General features: G+C 46.5%; 1 long non-coding RNA gene and 2 pseudogenes across 1 annotated transcript; 2 read left to right on the top strand and 1 right to left on the bottom strand.

Annotated features, from left to right (window-relative positions):
• Window positions 1-1,492: 1,492 nt before the first annotated feature.
• LOC113630055 (uncharacterized) lies at window positions 1,493-1,895 on the bottom strand. The gene is made up of 2 exons (XR_003436808.1): window positions 1,777-1,895; window positions 1,493-1,636 (listed from the first exon to the last, which is right to left on the bottom strand). It is a non-coding gene; the product is annotated as an uncharacterized LOC113630055 (long non-coding RNA).
• A 12,461-nt stretch (window positions 1,896-14,356) lies between these two features.
• On the top strand, window positions 14,357-15,577 carry LOC113630082 (60S ribosomal protein L12 pseudogene; annotated as a pseudogene).
• On the top strand, window positions 15,010-15,120 carry LOC113630104 (uncharacterized; annotated as a pseudogene).
• Window positions 15,578-16,080: the final 503 nt, after the last annotated feature.

Genomic DNA, 16,080 nt, shown 5'->3' on the forward strand with positions numbered 1-16,080 from the left:
TGTTTGCTTTGAAAAAGGTTCACTCTGTGACCTCTGTAATACACCCTCCCAGAAGCAGATTCCTTTCCCTGAGAGCATTTTTCTCAGGTGCAGGTGGCATTATAGACCCAGTGGTGTGAGAATAATATCTTTGTCCCCACTGGTCTGGGACCTGTGTGAGACCGTGTCCCCCTTGCTCACAGGAAACTCTCAGTAAACACAGTTAAACAAAGAACCCTGTGAGTGAGTGTCCTGTGGTCCCTCTCGGCACCACCCCATGTCTGCCCAAACAGGACTTTCTGCTGCTGGCAACCGTGTGCAGAATGGTGTTGCCATCCATTTCTTGTCAAAGAATATTTCCAGAATATTTCCAGAACCTGCTTGGACCTGGGTTTCAGCCACCCCCGGCACACACCTCAACCTGGTGTCCAGAAGCAGTGTCCTCACTGAGGAAAGAAAATGGCAACTTTGCTGTTCTAAAGTTGAGTGAATTTTTTAAAAGGGCAAAGGCCTTTTCTATCCTAAAGGATTCTTTGTACCAACGTTGGCCTCAACAACACTCCTGCTTGGCGGCACAGCGGCCGTCCTCTTGCTCTGATGCTGTGGGATGTGTCCCCAGGCATCGGCAGGCCCCAGGCAGACAAGGTGGGTGTTGTAAAGGAAGGGGCCGTGACAGGAGCTGCAGTTTTCTGGGCAGGACAGAAAATGTTCTGTCAGGAGAAACAGCAAAACAGATGGGGACCTGCTGCAGACAGAGCTGTTTAGTTAGGCTGAAGCACGAACCCTTGGCTTTCATTGAAGAAAGCCAGTGTACAGCAGGCCACACACGGTGAGAGGTTAAGTGGTTCTCTTGAGTTAGGAAGAGAAGCCTGAAAAACTCCACTCAGATTTCAACAAACCAGCGCTAGTACACTTTGGACCTGAAAACAAAAGCCCTAAGAAATCGAGAGAAAGAGAGAGAAAAAGTTGGACTGTGGGGCTTTTGTGTGCTTTTAGATACTTCCCTGAAGGCTGCTGGCATAATCATGCCACCTTCACATTCCACATTTCAGTTCCTTGAACAAAGTTCACTCCCACCCCAGGGCCTTTGCACCTGCTGTGCCCTCTGCCTGGAATCCTTCCCCTGCCCCTCTTCACATAGTTGGCTCTTCTTCATTCAGTTCTCTGCTCAAATGTCACCTTCCCAGAGAAGCGCCACCCTCCCTCACTCTCCAGCAAACCACTCTATCTTCCTTCTTGAACGTCGTCTGAAATTATTCTGTTGGTTTATTTGTGGACTTGCTGTTGTGTCTGTCTCCCCCCGCTGGAATGCAGCTCTACGACAGCAGGGACCTCTCTCATGCTCTCCAGTGCCCAGAACCATCCTGACACATAGAAGACACTCAGTAAACATTCACCGCATAAGTAAATCAATAAAGCTGTTGACTGCGGCTGCTGGCTACTTGCCAGAGGGTTTCACATCTGCAGCCATTGAGATGCTTTTGGCTGAAAGTACTAGAAAGCACCAACCTGAGCCGTTTAACAATGAAGACATTTATTATTTCCACAAAAGGGGGAAGTCCTGAGACGGAGCAGCTTTGGGGTTCTCAGTTTCCGTGGTCAAGGATGGACATCATTGAGCACCCACGTTCTTTCCATCTTCCTGCCCCAGCATCTGCTGCAATGCAAGCTGGCAGCCATCAACCCGGAAGTCCCCCAGCACACCACCCCCGTGTCTTATTGGCCAAAATTTGGTCATGTGTCCACTTCTCAGCCAATCATAGTGAGGGAATGGTGTCAACCTCAAACTTAGCTGACCTTTAGAATCCTGGGGGGCTTCAAAGTCAGAGCTCATGCCCCGTTCTCGGAGATTTTCGGGGTCCGGGGTCCAGCACCGGGGTTGGTGTTTTTGACTCCCTGTGTGACCCCCACGTGCAACGGGGGCTCAGAGCCATTCATCTCGGGCTGTGGTTCTCCATTCTGAGAGATGGGAACAAGATAGAAATGCAAATTCTTGGTCCTTACCCCAGACCTGCTGAGTCACACACTCTAGGGCGAGGCCCAGTATCTGGGTCTTCACAAGCCGTCCAGGGGATCAGAACTCCTGGGGACTGCGAGAAGGGAGGAGAAGAATCTTCCAGAAGAACAAATGCTTTGAGTGCAGCCTGTGGTTGGGAGGGAGGGACTCCCACGCTGACGGGTCCCCCAGCTCCTCTACCAGGAGACAGGCCCATGGTCTCCCATTCCATCCTTTCCTCTGAGGCCACTGAGATCTGCAGCAGCTTCAGATGTCCCCGGGCTCTGTGACCTTGATTTTGATTTTGGCTCTCAAGTGTGGCCTGAATTGAAGTTAGTGCAATCAGCTGGGGGCTCCATGGGCAAAGGGCATCTTCTCTTCCAGTTCCTCTCTCCCCAGACCTGCCCCGCAGGGAAGGGAGACAGGTTCTCAGGCGGGAAGGGGTTTATTTCAGCAAGGTGTTTACCGGTCCTAAGATACTGGAATCAAGTTCCTGAAACTCTACCCGAAGGAACTCATTCAGAGAGCAACAAGACACCAGCATCAGCCCAGGCTTTGTTATTGATGTAAAAGCATTTGAGTCGTTTTTCCTCTTCGTTCTGTTTTCTCTCCCTCCTACCCCCAGCTAACCATTAAGATTTCGCTTGTCTTGATATTTCTCGAATCCTTTTATTTCTCTCCATCTGTAGTGGGTAGAATTGTGTCCCCCAAAAAAGATATGTTCAAGTCTTAACCCCCAGGACCTGTGAGTGTGACCTTATTTGGAAATAAGGTCTTTGCAGGTGTGATCAAGTGAAGAATTGTGTCCCCCAAAAAATGTATGTTCAAGTCTTAACCCCCAGGACCTGTGAGTGTGACCTTATTTGGAAATAGGGTCTTGCGGGTGTGATCAAGTGAAGATGAGGTCATCCGGGATTGGGGTGGCCCTAAATCCAATGACTGGTGTACTTATAAGAGGAGGGGACACAGGGGAGGCTGGAGTGATGGGTCTACAAGCCAAGGAACGCCGGCAGCCACCAGAACTGGAAAAAGCAAGGAAGCTTCCTCCGGTAGAGGCTTTGGAGAGCATGCGACACCTTGGTTTCCAACTTCTGGCCCCCAGAGCTCTGAGAAACACATTTCTGTTGTTTGAAGCTGCCCAGGTTGTTGTACTTTGTTACGGCAGTGCTCGCAAATGAATGCACCATTTCCACTGCCTTGGTTAGATCAGTGGTTCTCACACCTGAGGCACTTCAGAATCACCTGGTGGGATGGTGGTAGGGGGGACCCAAAGAGCTGCCCCCCGCAACCAGGGGGCCTGATTCAGTAGGTCTGGATGGGCTTATAATTTTGCATTTCTAGCAAGTTCCCGGGAGACACTGACGCTGCTATTTTGGAGACCACACTTTGAGAATCACTGAAACACCATCATCCTGCCTGGACGACAGACCCATCCCCCAACTGGCCTAAACTGTCTTCTCCATCCCCCACCCGCAGGCAGACAGAGCTTCTTAAAACTCACCGTGGAGGGCTTCCCTGGTGGCGCAGTGGTTGAGAGGCCGCCTGCCGAGGCAGGGGACATGGGTCCGTGCCCCGGTCCGGGAGGATCCCACATGCCGCGGAGTGGCTGGGCCCGTGAGCCATGGCCGCTGAGCCTGCGCGTCTGGAGCCTGTGCTCCGCAATGGGAGAGGCCACAGCAGTGAGAGGCCCGCGTACCGCAAAAATAAAATAAAATAACAGGGGGACTTCCCTGGCGGTTCAGTGGTTAGGACTCTGCACTTCCACTGCAGGGGGCACAGGTTCAATCCCTGGTGGGAGAACTAAGATCCCACATGATGTGCGGTGTGGCCAAAAATATTCTTTTTCGTTAAAAAAAATAAACAATTAACTTTTCTTCCCCTGCCCCCCTTTTGGCCCCATCGCATAGTATGCAAGGTCTTAGTTCCCTGGCCAGGGATTGAACCCGGGCCCCCTGCAGTAGAAGGGCAGAGTCTTCCCTGGACCGCCAGGGAAGTCCCTTAACTTCCTCTTTAAAAAAACTATTTTACTGAGTCACACACCATAAAGTTAAGCCTTTGAAGGCATAGGATTCCATGGGTTTTAGTACGTTCATAATGTTGGACAACTCTCACCACCATCTAATTCCAGAACATTTTTATCTCCCCCAAAAGAAACCCCATACCCTTTAGAAAGTCACTCCCTGCTCCCCCTCCCCCAGCCCCCGACAACCACTCATCTGCTTTCTGTTTCTGTGGGTTTGCTTATTCGCACAGTTCATATAGATGGAATCCAATCAACTGTTAAAAAGAACGTAAGCAGGACTTGAATGGACCAAATGATGAGGTTGGGGTGCGAACCATGGATTACAGTTCATTCAATTCTGTGCTCTGACAGCCAACGGGAAAAGCCAGAATCTGGGTCATTGTGGCGATGTTCAGGTACTAAATTAACCCCTACTGGAGCAGCCCCACTTCTGGCGTCTTGTTATGCAACGTAACAAAGGTCTCTATTGTTCTAGTCGCTTTTGATTGGATTTTTCCTTACTTACCACCCAGAGCCCTCAAAGTGATATGACCCAGAAACCCACACCCCTACGGCTGCAGTTCCCTCCAGCCACGAGCCTTTGCACATGCTGTTCCCGCCGCCTGGAAAGATTCTCCGACCAGCTGCGGCTTCCCCGTCCTTTTGACTTCAGCCTCTGTTTAAAAGTTACCAGAGAGCTTCCCTGTTGGCGCAGTGGTTGAGAGTCCGCCTGCCGATGCAGGGGATGCGGGTTCGTGCCCCGGTCCGGGAAGATCCCACATGCCGCGGAGTGGCTGGGCCCGTGAGCCATGGCCGCTGAGCCTGCACGTGTGGAGCCTGTGCTCCGCAATGGGAGAGGCCACAACAGTGAGAGGCCCGTGTATCGCAAAAAAAAAAAAAAAAAAAAAAAAAAAAAATTACCAGAAGTCTTATTTTAGGGGCTTGCTGGAGGCCCTGTCTACATCTTGCTGGGTGGGCCCATCAGCATTCACGCAGGACACGTGCGTTGTAGAGGAGGGGATTCTGCCCCAGAGGAGGAAGGAGGAGAAAGATCCTGGCAGGGCAACCACCAGTGCCACCTGCATTTCCATGGGATTGAACACCCAGCCCTGAGCCCGCTGGATCCAAAGTATGCACCTTTTTCATTTTGAAAAGCTTTTCCAAGCCAGTCTCCAAAAAGAGTATCACCATTTATACTCCCAGTGACAGTAGACACAAGAACCTTTTCTGTATCCTCAACAGTTGGGTATTATCAAACTCTTCATTTTCGCACACTGGAGAGGTGAAAAATGACTAATTGCTTGGCTCTGCACTTCTTTTCATTATAAATGAGGCCGAACATTTTTTCGTATAGTTATCAGCCATTTGTGAACTTCACGTTGACCTCCTGTGATCATTTCTTCTACTGTCTTGTTTGTTAGCACTCGCTCTTTGTATATGAAGGACACCAATTCTTTGCCTAACATCAGAGTTACAAATATATTTTCCAAGTCAGCTTTGCGTTCAATATTTTGCAAAAGATGAAATTTTATTTTCTCGTGATCAGATTTACTTTTTCTATGAATTCTTAGTTTTGTGTTATATTCAGAAAAGTCTCCCAAACCAAGCATTTTTTAAAAATCTGCATTCTCTTCCAGTGATTTGTAGGTGTTTCTATTTTTATATCTCTGCTCCATTTGGAATTAATTTGTTTTCAGCTATGGAGTAAGAAAGGAATCCAGTTATGCCAATCCAATGTATTACAAGTCCTTTCTCCACTGAATGAAGTCACCATCTTTAACAAGCCAGTTTCTTTATGTACTTTCGTCTCTCTCTGGCTTTTTCTCTTTCGACAATGCTCAATCCAGCCATTCCTTCTCTAGGGCCAACTGTATCTAATACTCCACCTTTATAATTCATTATAATATTTGGTAAAGCTAATCTCCCTTCTCTAGTCTCCATTTCCAGAATTTTCCTGACAATTCTCACGTATTCATTTTTTTCTGTGTACTTCAGCACCATTTTCTCAAAGTCCTCCATAATTTCCTGTTGGTTATTTAACTGGGATTGCACTGATTTCTGGCTGTATTTAGGGAACTCTGACATCATTCCAAAATGGATTCTTCTTCTCTAAGAATAAAGATCATCTCGCCACTCATCCAAGCTTCCTTTTATATTTAATAGCAGAATTTTAACACCTTTTATATTTATATCCTCCACATTTCTTGAGAAGTTTGCTGCTAAATATTACATCATTATGGTTGCTATTATAAATTGGATCTTTTCTTCCATGATAAGTAAAGTTGTGTTTTTATAGTCAAGTCCAAAGATTGATTCAGCAGGTATGGATTGAAACTCCAAGAATTCTGCACTGTTAATCCACAATCCAGCCCATCATGACACTCACTGGAGTCTGAGAACCTTCTTCATTCAACACTACGAATCTCAGATTGGAGAAGAATCTTAGGCCAAGAGAGCAAATTTGTTTCTTCCTGTGCCACGTTTCACATCCTTTGCAATTTTTGAAAAGTAAGAACTGAAATTAGAGTTTTGCCCAGCACAGAACTGACAAGAGGAAATGTTTTTTGTTTTTTTGCGGTAGGCGGGCCTCTCACTGTTATGGCCTCTCCCGTTGCGGACCACAGGCTCCGGACGCGCAGGCTCAGCGGCCATGGCTCAGGGGCCCAGCCGCTCCGCGGCATGTGGGATCTTCCCGGACTGGGGCACAGAACCCACGTCCCCTGCATCGGCAGGCGGACTCTCAAACACTGTGCCACCAGGGAAGCCCGACAAAAGGAAATGTGTTCTTATTTAAGTGAAACAAAACACAAACTCTTAGATTCCCGTGAATGAGCAACTCAGACTCTGCTCAGAGCGAAAGGCAAGACCAAGCCTCCATAAACCGAGTGAAAGGAGGCTCCAGGAGCACGTGGGAAAGTGCTCTTCTCCAGCATGTGGCCCGTGTTCATCCAGGATGTAGGGTCTTTGCAAATCACCCACTCCAACTGTCCTATGTTACAAATGAGGGTTATGAGGTCCTGAGAGACCTGTTCCAGAGGATCCAAGGTCCACCTCATAGTTCATTTTGCATAAATACAAACTGTGCACAACTTCTATGGAAAATTTACATCACAAAGCCTCAAAGAAAACCTCTGGAAAGCTGCACAAGAAACCAGTGACAGAGGTTATCTCTGTGGAAGGCAGTCAGAGCAGAGGGAGACATTTCCTCCCCCCGCAGAACACTTTCATGCTTGTGGTAGCTTTAAAACATGCCTGTGAATTCTTTGACATTTATCCATGAAAAGGTGGAGCCCGTTATGCACCAAAGGACACAGTCAACAGAGCGAAAAGGCAACCTACAGAAGGGCAGAAAATATTTGCAAATCATATATCTACTAAGGGGTTAATCCAGAATATATAAAGAGCTCTTACAACTCCACAACCCCCAAATCAAATAACCCAATTTAAAAATGGACAAAGAACTTGAATAGAAATTTCTACAAAGATGTTATACAAATAGCCAACCAGCATATGAAAAGATTCTCAACATCACTGATCATCAGAGAAATGCAAATCGAAACCACAGTGAGATATCACCTTACACACATTAGGATGGCTACTATCAAAGCAAAATGAACAAACAAACAAAACAGAAAATAACAAGTGTTGGGAAGGATGTGAAGAAATTGGAACCTTTGGGCACTGTTGGTGGCAATGTAAAATGGTTTAGCCATTATGGAAAACAGTATGGCAATTCCTCAAAAAATTAAAATAGAATTACCATATGATTTACCAATTCCATCTCTGAGTATACACCTAAGAGAATTCAGAGCAGGATCTCAAAGAGATATTTGCACATCCATGCAAATAGCAGCATTATTTATGACGGCCAAGAGGTCGAAGCAACCCAAGAGTCCACTGATGGATGGATAAACAACAGGTAGTAGACACATACAATGGAATATTATTCAGCCTTAAAAATTAGGAAGGAAATCTGGTCACATGGTACAACATGGATGAACCTTGACGAGATTATGCTAAGTGAAATAAGCCAGTCGCAAAAAAGACAAATACTGTATGATTTCACTTATATGAGGTACCCAGAGTAGTCAAACTCATAGAGACAGAAAGTAGAATTCTGGTTGCCAGAGGCTGGGTGGAGTGGGGTGGGAAGTTGTTATTCAGTGACTTTTAGTTTTGCAAGATGCAGAAGTTCTGGGCACCTGTTGTACAATGATGTGCATACAGTTAACCCTACTGAACTGCGTACTTAAGACGGTTAAGATGGTGCATTGTGTGTTAGGGGTTTTTTAACCACATTGCGGGGGGCGGGGAAAGAAAGCAAAAACCGGAACAAAAAGGCAGAAACTAATTCTCTTCCCCTTGAATGTTTAGGCAGTTGTCTCGCTGCTCTGCCATACACACACCCCGCCCAGAGAGTCAGAGCTGGCTCACTGGCAGGCCGTCCCCATTCAAGCCCGAGGGCAGAGGGAAAGTGAGTGAAGGACAACCAGGTTCCTTTTTAATAACATGACCTTGAAGTTGTACCTTCTAGCTGTACTTGCTTCTCATGCATAGAAGGTGGCAGAAGTGATGCAGTGTTCACCTGGCTCTCAAGGGCTGCTGGCTCTTGGAACCCAGCCGCCATGCTGGGAGGAACCCCTAACCACATGAACTTGCTCTGCGTAGAGTTCTGGCAAGAGCCCCCACTGAGGTCCCAGCCAAAACCAGCTCCCGATGCCAAACGAGTGAGGGAGGAAGCCTCCCCGACTCCTCCAGCCATTTCTGACCCCAAGCACAGGAGAGATCCCTGCAGCGACCACCTTGCTGAGCCCACTCACCCCAGAACCATGGGAGATCATCGTAATATATCATAGTGGTTTTCCACCACTAAGTTCGGAATGGTTTATGAAGCAGCAATAGATAATCAAAGCAATGCTGTTGAATTTTTTTAAATCGTGTATATGTATTAGGTATTTTTTTAATTTTAAAAAGACATGGGGGGGCTTCCCTGATGGCGCAGTGATTGAGAGTCCGCCTGCCGATGCAGGGGACATGGGTTCGTGCCCCGGTCCAGGAAGATCCCACATGCCACGGAGCAGCTGGGCCCGTGAGCCATGGCCGCTGAGCCTGCGCGTCCGGAGCCTGTGCTCCGCAATGAGAGAGGCCACAACGGTGAGAGGCCCGCGTATCCCAAAAAAAAAAAAAAAAAAAAAGACATGGGACTTCCCTGGTGGCACAGTGGTTAAGAATCTGCCCGTGCTCTGCAACAAGACGCGTAACAGGAAACTCCCTGGCGGTCCAGTGGTTAAGACTCTGTGCTCAATGCAGGAGACACGGGTTCGAGCTCTGGTCTGGAAAGATACCACATGCTGCGGAGCAACTAAGCCCGTGCGCCACAACTACTGAGCCCGTGCGCCTAGAGCCCGTGCTCTGCAACAAGAGAAGACGCCGCAATGAGAAGCCCATGCACTGCAACGAAGAGCAGCCCCCACTCGCGGCTCACGCAACTAGAGAAAGCCCGCGCACAGCAGTGAAGACCCAACGCAGCCAAATAAATAAATAAATAAATTTATAATTTTAAAAAGATAAAGCCTTATTGCTGCTTTTACAGTCTAAAGATTTACATAAAAGCTAAAAAGATTCTACATCATAGTTTTTTTTGCCCATGTATCCTAAAGAACTACTTGCAGAATTTTTTCCTGATTGTGGAATATTTTAAACATTCATGAAAGGATAGGGAATAACATATTCAGCATCCAGCTCTATTGAACCTTAATATTATGACATATTCGGTGCGCTTGTTTTTTAAAAATACTTTTTAAACATTTTAAATTGTGATTTTAAAAAGACACATAAGAGGGCTTCTCTCGTGGCTCAGTGGTTAAGAATCCGCCTGCCAATGCCAGGGACACAGCTTCGAGCCCTGGTCTGGGAAGATCCCACATGCCGCGGAGCAACTAAGCCCGTGCGCCACAACTACTGAGCCTGTGCTCTAGAGTCCGCGAGCCACAACTACTGAGTCCGCGTGCCACAACTACTGAAGCCCACGCACCTAGAGCCCATGCTCCGCAACAAGAGAAACCCGTGCACAGCAATGAAGAGTAGGCCCCGCTCACCACAACTAGAGAAAGCACGCGCACAGCAGTGAAGACCCAATGCAGCCAAAAATAAATACATTTTTTTAAAATAAATAAATAAATAAAAAGACACGTAACAGGGAACTCCCTGGCGGTCCAGTGGTTAGGACTCTGTGTGTCCACTGCTGGGGGCATGGGTTCAATCCCTAATAGAAGAAGTTCCCAAATGGGAGCCTCTATGACTATTTTCTGTTTCTCCACCTATTTCCTAAACACTTTTCCATGTGTGCACTGTTTTTCTTTAATCATTTTAACCATCTTGCAAGTGTACAGTTCAGTGGCATTAAGTACATTCACATTGTTGTGCCACCATCCATCTCCAGAACTTTTCCATCTTCCCCAGCTGAAACTCTGTCCCACTTAAACAATTCCTCATCTCCCTCCCCCAGCCCCTGGCAGCAACCCCCATTCTACTTTCTGTCCCCATGAATTTGACATCTCCAGGGACCTCATATAACTGAAATCCCACGTTATCTGCCCTTTTGTGACTGGCTGATCGCATTTAGCACAATGTCCTCAAGATCAACCATGTTGCAGCCTGTGTCAGAATTCCCTTCCTTTTCAGGCTTCCCTGGTGGCGCAGTGGTTAGGAGTCCGCCTGCCGATGCAGGGGACGCCGGTTCGTGCCCCGGTCCGGGAAGATCCCACGTGCTGCAGAGCGGCTGGGCCCGTGAGCCATGGCCGCTGAGCCTGCGCGTCCGGAGCCTGTGCTCCGCAACGGGAGAGGTCACAACAGTGAGAGACCCGCGTACCAAAAAAAAAAAAGAATTCCCTTCCTTTTCATGGCTGAATAATATCCTAATGTATAGATACACCACCTTTTGTTTATCCATTCATCCGTTGATAGACGTTTGTATTCTTCCCACATTTTTGGCTATGGAATAGTGCTTCTCCGAACATGGGTGGACCAAAATTATCTTTAAATGTTATATAGTTTAAAAGTCAACAGTCCTGTGTATCTGCCACTGCAGATTTGCATTCCGAGAGCAAAAAGTCAATTACTCATGAGGAAAAGGACTAAGTGACAGCCCCTTACCTGTGCAGTTAAATGAACAATCTGTACCTGATGATGGAGTCTCTTATGAGAAACATCATATTTTTTTTTAAGTGACAGCCGGGCCCTTTTATAATTTGTCGTAGCTTTGGGCGTTCCATATCCAATTCTACCCTTCCTTCTGAATCCACCATAGCTAATAATTAGCAGCACACAGTTCAACACCAGTGACGGGTGAGGCAATCAATACAAACGGTAGACGCTGCCCTGAAGGGCAAAGTCCCCAACTAAGATACAGAGAACTTGGAGAAATGTTCTTCATATTGAAAGTGCTTTTGCCAGTGAAATAATGAATAAGGTTAGGGGAAACTTAAAATAATTTTCAAATTAAAACTATTGTAAGATACCATTATTCACCTAGCGGACAAGCAAAGATCAAAGTTTGAAAAGCCCCAGTGCTGGCCAGGGTGTGGGGAAACAGGGGCTGTTGATTATTGTTGGCAGAGTGTAAATTTGTGTAACCTCTTTGGAGGGGGACTTGGCAAAGTCTGTCTAAATTTAAAAAGCATGTGCCCTTTGACCCACAAGTTCCCTTGAGAAGCGTATCTATCAGATATACATGCGCACACGGGCAAAGATCTATGTGTAAGGATAGCCATATAGGGAATTCCCTGGCAGCCCAGTGGTTGAGACTCTGAGCTCTCACTGCCGAGGGCCTGGGTTCAATCCCTGGTCGGGGAGCAAAGATCCCACAAACCGCGCAGTGAGGACAAAACAAAACAAAACCTTATTTAAAAAAAGAATAGTCTTGGACTTCCGTGGTGGCGCAGTGGTTGAGAGTCTGCCTGCCGATGCAGGGGACACAGGTTCGTGCCCTGGTCCGGGAAGATCCCACGTGCCGCGGAGCGGCTGGGCCCGTGAGCCATGGCCGCTGAGCCTGCGCGTCCGGAGTCTGTGCTCCGCAACGGGAGGGGTCACAACAGTGAGAGGCCCGCGTACCAAAAAAAAAATAATTAATTAATTAATTTTAAAAAATTAAAAAAAAATTAAAAAAGAATAGTCTTATTATCTTGTTCCACTGATTATAGTAGAAAAATATTGGAAGCAACGTGAATAGCCAACAGTTAACTAAGTGATGGTCCACCTACACCAGCCCCAGCCAATGGAACTTTCTGCCATGATGGAAACATGTCCACTAGTCACGTTTCTACTAAACTTTTTTTTTTTTAATTTTGGCCTCGCCACACAGCTTGCCAGACCTTAGTTCCCCGACCAGGGATTGAACCCAGGCCACAGCAATGAAAGGGCCGAATCCTAACCACCAGACCACCAGGGAATTCCCCCATTACTAGACTCTTAACATGTGGCCAGTGCAATGGGTGAACACATTTTATTTAATTTTAATTAATTTAAATGTAAATAGCCACGTGTGGTTAGCTTCCTGGAATCGAGCTATGAACTTCTAACAACTTGGCCTTGTCTTTCTTTTATCCACGCCAATGAATCATCCCTGAGACTTCCCTGAAGCCGTTCATCCTGCCGCTCCTAAATGTGAGACACGACAGACCATTCTTGAGGCCCTGGGCTTGCTGTGATGGCTCTACCACCCAGCCCAGCAAGAAGATAAAAGGCTTCTTCTTGGAATCAGAGCCTGAATCAGACGCTTTGGGTTCCAAGCACCGAGAGCTGCGGTCAGAGCAATAAAACAGAAAAAACCCCAATCTTCGCGGTGCTTCCACGGGGACCTGAGAGCATAGTGGTTAAGACCGTGGAGCAGGGTAATCCCACTCTTGGATATATAACCGGAAAAAACAAAAACACTAATTCAAAAAGATACATGCACCCCAGTGTTCCTAGCAGCCTTGTTTCCAATGGCCAAGATATGGAAGCAACCTGAGTGTCCATCGACAGATGAATGGATAAAGAAGATGCGGTACATATATATACAATGGAATATTACTCAGCCATAAAAAAAGAACAAAATGTTGCCATTTGCAGCAACATGGATGGACTTGGAAGTCATTACGCTAGGTGAAATAAGTCAGATAGAAAAAGGCAAATACTGTATGATATCACTTAAATGTGGAATCTAAAAAATACAACAAACTAGTGAATATCATAAAAAAGAAGCCCACTCACAGATACAGAGAACAAACTAGTGGTTACCAGTAGGGAGGGGAGGGATGGGGCAATTTAGGAGTGAGGGAGTGGGAGGTACAAACTATTGGGTGTAGTAGGTAGGCTCAAGGATGTACTGTACAATGCAGGGAATAGAGCCAATACTTTGTAATAACTGTAAATGGGAAGTAACCTTTAAAATTTTATTAAAAAATTAAAAATACAAAAAAAAAATAAAAATCTATGCAAATATATATTCTATAACATTAAAAAAAAAAGAGTGTGGAACTGGGGCCAGACTGCCTGGTGCCCTCCCTGTACCTCAGCTTCTACATCAATAAAATCTGGACGTTCACCGTGCCTTGGTCTCAGAGTCGTTAAGAAGTTTCGGACTGGGACTTCCCTGGCGGTCCAGTGGTTAAGACACTGAGCTTCCAGTGCAAGGGGCACAGGTTCGATCCCTGGTCGGGAACTAAGATCCCACAGGCCAGACAGAGCAGCCCAAAAAAATTAAAAAAATAAAAGGACAACGAAGAATTTTCGGATTGAAGTGCCATGCATGATGAGGACTGAGTTATCAGTATGCTAACAGGTAGGGGAACTAACAGTAGACAAATATCCAACCAGTCAGAAAATTCCAGATACTGAGAAGCGCTATGAAGGACCTAGGAGTGGATCATGGGATGAGACTAGTTGAAAGCCAGTGGACTAGTTTAAAATGGTGGTCATGGAAAGGAGGTTGGAGTTGAGACCTGAGAGAGGAGGTGGGTCCTCTGATGGGAAGATCCAGGGGAGGGCATTCCAGGCAGAGCTGAGTGCAAAGGCCCTGAAGCAGGAAAAGCCTCGGGCTGTTCCTAAGCCGTAAAGAAAACTGTGCAGCTAAGGGAGAATGAATAGGGGCAGAAGAGCAGCAATGAGGCCGAGAGATAGGACGGCTGGTCTTTGGGGATTTTTACGCAGGGGAGGGCTTCTTGTTTTCAATAACTAACTGGGATGGCAAACCAGCAAGCAGGAAGACCTGGACACGAGGGCCAGCGGTCCATGTGCTGACACACTGTCACCTTCTGGGGGTCCCCTGGGCCTCATCCCCCTCCCCATGCCCTTCACATCCTCCTGATTGTTTTATTTGCCCAAAGAGAGAGTCCGAAATGAGGAATGAGGAACATAGGCTCAAGCCATCAACTTTCTGGAAATCTGCACATCCCACACTATTTGGAGGAGGGTGGGTCATCCAGGGCCCAAGTGGGAGCAGAGACCAGTTCGGGGGTTAAGATGAAAGAAATGGGTGCCTCGGATCAGGGTGTTGGCCTGGAGAAAGAGCCACAAGAGTCTGGCTATGTTTTAGAGGCTGAGTGGATGGGATTTGCTGATGAATTGGACTGGATGGATGAAAGAGAGGTTGAGACTTTAGCTGGAACAGGAAGACACAGAGGAGATATTAGCTGAGACAGAAAGACGAAGGGACAGACAGGTGGAGTGCAAATTGGGAGACAATAAATGTGTTCTATTATATATATTTTTCAAAACGGCACACACATATGAGGAAACAATCAGACAAATCCACAACGGGAGACATTAGTTAAATCAGCTGGCCTGGTTCTTCAGTCAGTGTCCTAGGAAATACAAAAGACATAGGGTTGTTCTAGATTAAGAGAAAGACAGGGTGTGGGGAATTCCCTAGCAGTCTAGTGGTTAGGACTCTGCCTCTCACTGCTGAGGTCCTGGGTTCAATCCCTGGTCAGGGAACTAAGATCCCACAGGCCACGCTGAACAGCCAAAGAAAAAGAGAGACAGAGGAGAGGTGTTGTGTGAAGAGAGAGAAGGTTAGCTCTCCCCTGGACTAGGATAGAAGAGGCCCTCAGGCCTGACAACACAGATATGGTTAAAGTACAGCCACCTACCCACGGTTTCTCAAAGTTGCGTGCCTGAGGTACACTGGTGAGGAATTCAGTGCCACATCTGCCGTGACCCCTGAGATCTGCCCCGTAGGTCTGTCTCCAAAAAAGGTTGGTGATGACATTACCAAGGCAACCAGTGACTGGAAGCGTCTGAGGATGACAGCGAAACTGACCATTCAGAACCAACAGGCTCAGACCAAGGTGGTATGTTTTGCCTCTGCACTGATCATCAAAGTCCTCAAGGAACGGCAAGAGACGGAAAGAAGCAGAAAAACATTAAGCACAGTGGGAGTATCACTTTGATGGGACTGTCAACACTGCTCGACAGATGCAGCACCAGTCTTTGGTGAGAGAATTCTCTTGGAACCATCAAGAGACCCTGAGCACTGCCCAGTCTGTGCTGATGGCCACCACCATCACGACATGAAAGATGACATCAACAGTGGTGCCAGGCAATGCCCAGTTAGTTAAAAGCTAGAAAGGGAAGTGTTTCAATAAAGGAGCACATAAATAAAGAATCATTTCACAACCAAACCAAAAAAGAGAGAGAGAGAGAAACATAAAGGAGATATAATAACCAATGCAAAGCATGAATCTTTACTGGATCCTGGATCAGAAAATAAATCAGCTATACTGACATTCTTGGGATGATTTATTCCAAAAACGTTCAAAATTCTCTTTTGGCAGGGAAACATTTGAAAAAAAAATGTCTAATCTGTTTTCAATTTTCTTTTTAAATGAAAGCAAAGCACAGGTCCATTTTAGGCGCATGTAGGCTCTAGACATTTTTACTTTGGATGCCACGGCCAAATATAAAGCATTTCATATTCTATTTTGCATTAAAAAGTACCCCCATTAAATACAAGTCCCTATGTCAGCACTGAAGTCTGTGCCAGTTTATGTGTTACCTTCTGAAGATTCTAAAATATTTAAATTCAATCTTGTAATTTTCTTGTAATTTTCAATCTTGTAAT

Source organism: Aethalodelphis obliquidens, unplaced genomic scaffold (genome assembly GCF_003676395.1).
Source record: "Aethalodelphis obliquidens isolate GAN/ISIS:26980383/991018 unplaced genomic scaffold, ASM367639v1 scaffold28, whole genome shotgun sequence".
NCBI lineage: Eukaryota > Metazoa > Chordata > Mammalia > Artiodactyla > Delphinidae > Aethalodelphis > Aethalodelphis obliquidens.